Below are 5,149 nucleotides of genomic sequence, written 5' to 3' on the forward strand. Positions count from 1 at the left end.
GGAAAACATTGAGCAAAGAAACTTAACCAGTCTCACCATATTTAAGCTTGAATTCATTTGGGGTGGAGTGAGCCACTACACGACTTGGCCTTTCCAGGGCAAAGCTATCCGATTTAGAATAGTGGGGGTTGGGTCGTCGCTGCTACATGTTTCGTGTGTGGTGGTTAACCGGTGAATCGAACGAATCGGCCAGTATTTTTTAAGTCTGGTTCTCCCCTTCAACACCAAACAGCATCGTTTTGGTTTAATTAAAAAAAAGCATAGCCCAAATGCCCCCAAATCCCAATCCCCTCTCCCTTCTCTCACTCTCAGTGTCACCAACATACCAAAATCAAAGTATTTCCCCCGAACCATTGTAAGATAATTCTTTGGGTTCGGGTTCATACTTTGATCATGGTTCCTAGTGATCCATGCATTGGAATAGAACTCTTGAACCATCAAGATTCCAACTTGTTGAATGGGGTTGGTCAGAACTTCTCAACTTCTTCTTTGAATCTCATGTCGGATCTCCGGAAACTCATTTTTCTTGAGCTTGAAAGGGACCTCAGGGATCACCTTCTTCTTAGCCACAACATCATAGAAGTGGTCTTGATGGGCTTTGGAGATGAATCTCTCCATCTCCCATGACTCGGAGGTGGAAGCTTTTGTCTTCCCTTTTCCTTTTCTAGAGGTTTCTCTGGCCTTAGGTGCTATCAATGGTAATGGAAAAATAAAAAGCTTATGCTTTTACCACACCACACTTAGAATATTGCTCGCCCTCGAGCAAGAGAAGAAAGAAAAGAAGAAGAAGAGGAGAAAATATGGAGGAGAGTGAGGGGGAGGTGTATTCGGCCAAGGTATAGAAGAGGGGGTGTGTTGTGTGAAAATGAAGGAGAATGGAGGGGTTTATATAGGGAGGGGAGAGGGAGTAGGTTCCCCTATTTAGGGTGGGTTTGGGTGGGAAAGAAATTTTGAATTTTGAAGGTAGGTGGGGTTTATGGGAAAGAGTGGATGGATGTGAGTGGTGAAGGGGGTAATTGAGAAGAGAGATTGAGGTGATTGGTGAAGGGTTTTGGGGAAGAGTGTTTATTGGAAAGAGAGGATGAATGTTGAGAAGAGGAGAGAATATGGTAGGTGGGGATCCTGTGGGGTCCACAGATCCTGAGGTGTCAAGGATTTACATCCCTGCACCAATTAGGCATGTAAAATGCCTTTTCATGCAATTCTGGCGTTTAAAGGCCGAAGTGATGCATGTTCTGGGCGTTCAACGCACAGGTGCAGCATGTTTCTGGCGTTGAACGCTAGTTCCATGCTTGTTTCTGGCGTTTAGCGCCAGCTCTCCTCAGGGTGCATTCCTGGCGTTTGAACGCCAGGATGTTGCTTGTTTCTGGCGTTCAACGCCAGATCCATGCTCTGTTCTGGCGTTGAACGCCAGCCAGATGCTCCTTACTGGCATTTAAACGCCAGTATGTCCTTCCTCCAGGGTGTGTTTTTTCTTCTGCTGTTTTTGATTCTGTTTTTAATTTTAATATTTTTTCGCGACTCCACATGATCATTGATGAGCGGATAATTTGTACGCTTTTTGGCATTGTTTTTAGTATGTTTTTAGTAGTTTGAGTTGAGATTTTAGTTAAAATTCACTTTTCTGGACTTTACTATGAGTTTGTGTGTTTTTCTGTGATTTCAGGTATTTTCTGGCTGAAATTGAGGGACCTGAGCAAAAATCTGATCCAGAGACTGAAAAGGACTGCAGATGCTGTTGGATTCTGACCTCCCTGCACTCGATGTGGATTTTCTGGAGCTACAGAAGCCCAATTGGCGCGCTCTCAACGGCGTTGGAAAGTAGACATCTTGGGCCTTTCAGCAATATATGATAGTCCATACTTTGCCCAAGATTTGATGGCCCAAACCGGTGTTCAAAGTCACCTTCAGATTTCCCAGCGTTAAACGCCGGAACTGGCACCTAAATGGGAGTTAAACGCCCAAACTGGCATAAAAGCTGGCGTTTAACTCCAAGAAGAGTCTCTACACGAAAATGCTTCATTGCTCAGCCCAAGCACACACCAAGTGGGCCTGGAAGTGGATTTTTATGTCATTTACTCATCTCTGTACACCCTAGGCTACTAGTTCTCTATATATAGGACCTTTTACTATTGTATTTTCATCTTCTGATCTTTGGAATCTTTTGTTCTTTAGATCTTTTGATCACTTTGGGAGGCTGGCCTCACGGCCATGCCTAGACCTTGTTCTTATGTATTTTCAACGGTGGAGTTTCTACACACCATAGATTAAGGTGTGGAGCTCTGCTGTACCTCGAGTATTAATGCAATTACTATTGTTCTTCTATTCAATTCAGCTTGTTCTTGTTCTAAGATATTCATTCGCACTCAAGAACTTGATGAATGTGATGATTATGTGACGCTCATCATCATTCTCACTCATGAACAAAGTGACTGACAACCACTCTTGTTCTACAAGCAAACGAGGCTCTAATGTTTATCTCTTGGATTCCTGATAACACGATGCATGGTTGATCGCCTGACAACCGAGCGCTCGCCTGACAAACGAGCCAGCCATTCTGTGAGATCAGAGTCTTCGTGGTATAGGCAAGAACTGATGGCGGCATTCAAGAGAATCCGGAAGGTCTAACCTTGTCTGTGGTATTCTGAGTAGGATTCAATGATTGGATGACTGTGACATGCTTCAAACTCCTGAGGGCGGGGCGTTAGTGACAGACGCAAAAGAATCACGGGATTCTATTCCGGCTTGATCGAGAACCGACAGATGGATAGCCGTGCCGTGACAGGGTGCGTTGAACATTTCCACTGAGAGGATGGGAGGTAGCCACTGACAACGGTGAAACCCTTGCATAAGCTTGCCATGGAAAGGAGTAAGAAGGATTGGATGAAGACAGTAGGAAAGCAGAGAGACGGAAGGGACAGCATCTTCATACGCTTATCTGAAGCTCTCACCAATGATATGCATAAGTATCTCTATCTTTATCTTTATGTTTTATTCATCATCTATACCCCTTTGAGTCTGCCTGACTAAGATTTACAAGGTGACCATAGCTTGCTTCATACCAACAATCTCCGTGGGATTGACCCTTACTCGCGTAAGGTTTATTACCTGGACGACCCAGTGCACTTGCTGGTTAGTTGTGCGAAGTTGTAGTGATCACGATTTCGCGCACCAAGTTTAACGCCCAAAAAGGTAGTGCATTGGGCGTTAAACGCCAGAATGTGCACCATTCTGGGCGTTTAGCGCCAGGATGGCACAAGGGGAAGGATTTTGTTTTCAAATCAATTTTTTTCAAGTTTTCAAAGTTTTTCAAAATCAAATCTTTTTCAAATCAAATCTTTTCAATCAAATGTTTTCAAAATCAATTTCTTTCCTTTTTCAAAGATACTTGCTAATAATTAATGATTTGATTGAACATTTCAAGTATGTTGCCTTTTCTGTTGAGAGAGGTTTAATGTTTGAATCATATCTTTTCTTGTTAGGCAAGTCATTAATTTTTAAAATTAAATCTTTTTAAAATTGTTTTCAAATCATATCTTTTCAATCATATCTTTTTAATCACATCTTTTTCAAAAAATAGTTTTCAATCATATCTTTTTAAACTCTAATTTCAAAATCTTTTTCAAAAATTACTTGATTTCTTTCCCACTATTGGTTTTCGAAAATCAATTAAAGTTTTTCAAAATGTTTTCAAAATCTTTCACTTAATTTTCGAAAATTTCTTCCTCTCTTCTTACATCCTTCTATTTATGGAGTACCACTCCTTCTCAATGCACAATTCGAACTCTCTCTGACTAAGTTCGAATTCTTCTCCTTCTTCCTTCTATTTTTCTTCTTCTCTGACACCTCAAGGAATCTCTACACTGTGACATAGAGGATTCCATATTTTCTTGTTCTTTTCTCTTTCATATGAGCAGGAGCAAAGACAAAGGCATTTTTGTTGAAGCTGACCCTGAACCTGAAAGGACCTTGAAGCGAAAGCTAAGAGAAGCTAAGGCACAACTCTCTACAGAGGACCTAACAGAAATCTTCAAGGAAGAAGAAACCATGGCAGCCGAAAACAACAACAATGCCAACAATGCAAGGAAGGTGCTGGGTGACTTTACTGCACCTACTCCCGACTTCTATGGGAGAAGCATCTCTATCCCTGCCATTGGAGCAAACAACTTTGAGCTTAAGCCTCAATTAGTTTCTCTAATGCAACAGAATTGCAAGTTCCATGGACTTCCATTGGAAGATCCTCATCAGTTCTTAGCTGAATTCTTGCAAATCTGTGACACTGTCAAGACTAATGGGGTTGACCCTGAGGTCTACAGACTTATGCTATTCCCTTTTGCTGTAAGAGACAGAGCTAGGACATGGTTGGACTCACAACCTAAAGAAAGCCTGGACTCATGGGAAAAGCTAGTCAATGCCTTCTTGGCAAAGTTCTTTCCACCTCAAAAATTGAGTAAGCTTAGAGTGGAAGTCCAAACCTTCAGACAGAAGGATGGAGAATCCCTCTATGAAGCTTGGGAAAGATACAAACAATTGATCAGAAAATGTCCTTCTGACATGCTTTCTGAATGGAGCATCATAGGTATTTTCTATGATGGTCTCTCTGAACTATCCAAGATGTCTTTGGATAGCTCTGCTGGAGGATCTCTTCATTTGAAGAAGACTCCTACAGAAGCTCAAGAACTAATTGAAATGGTTGCAAATAACCAATTCATGTACACTTCTGAAAGGAATCCTGTGAACAATGGGACAAATCAGAAGAAAGGAGTTCTTGAGATTGATACTCTGAATGCCATTCTGGCTCAGAACAAGATATTGACTCAACAAGTCAATTTGATTTCTCAAAGTCTGTCTGGAATGCAAAATGCACCAAGCAGTACTAAGGATGCTTCATCTGAAGAAGAAGCTTATGATCCTGAGAACCCTTCAATGGAAGAGGTGAATTACATGGGAGAACCCTATGGAAACACCTATAATTCTTCATGGAGAAATCATCCAAATTTCTCATGGAAGAATCAAGAGAGACCTCAACAAGGTTTCAACAACAATAATGGTGGAAGAAACAGGTTTAGCAATGGCAAGCCTTTTCCATCATCTTCTCAGCAACAGACAGAGAATTCTAAGCAGAACCCCTCTGACTTAGCAAACATGG

The 5,149-nt window shown here is 41.6% G+C and overlaps 1 non-coding gene across 1 annotated transcript; it reads right to left on the bottom strand.

Moving 5' to 3' along the window:
• Positions 1 to 4,452: 4,452 nt before the first annotated feature.
• Positions 4,453 to 4,560, bottom strand: LOC130959562 (small nucleolar RNA R71). The gene has a single exon (XR_009078635.1). It is a non-coding gene; the product is annotated as a small nucleolar RNA R71 (small nucleolar RNA).
• Between the last annotated feature and the right edge of the window lie 589 nt (positions 4,561 to 5,149).

Source organism: Arachis stenosperma, chromosome 10 (genome assembly GCF_014773155.1).
Source record: "Arachis stenosperma cultivar V10309 chromosome 10, arast.V10309.gnm1.PFL2, whole genome shotgun sequence".
NCBI classification, from domain to species: Eukaryota; Viridiplantae; Streptophyta; class Magnoliopsida; order Fabales; family Fabaceae; genus Arachis; species Arachis stenosperma.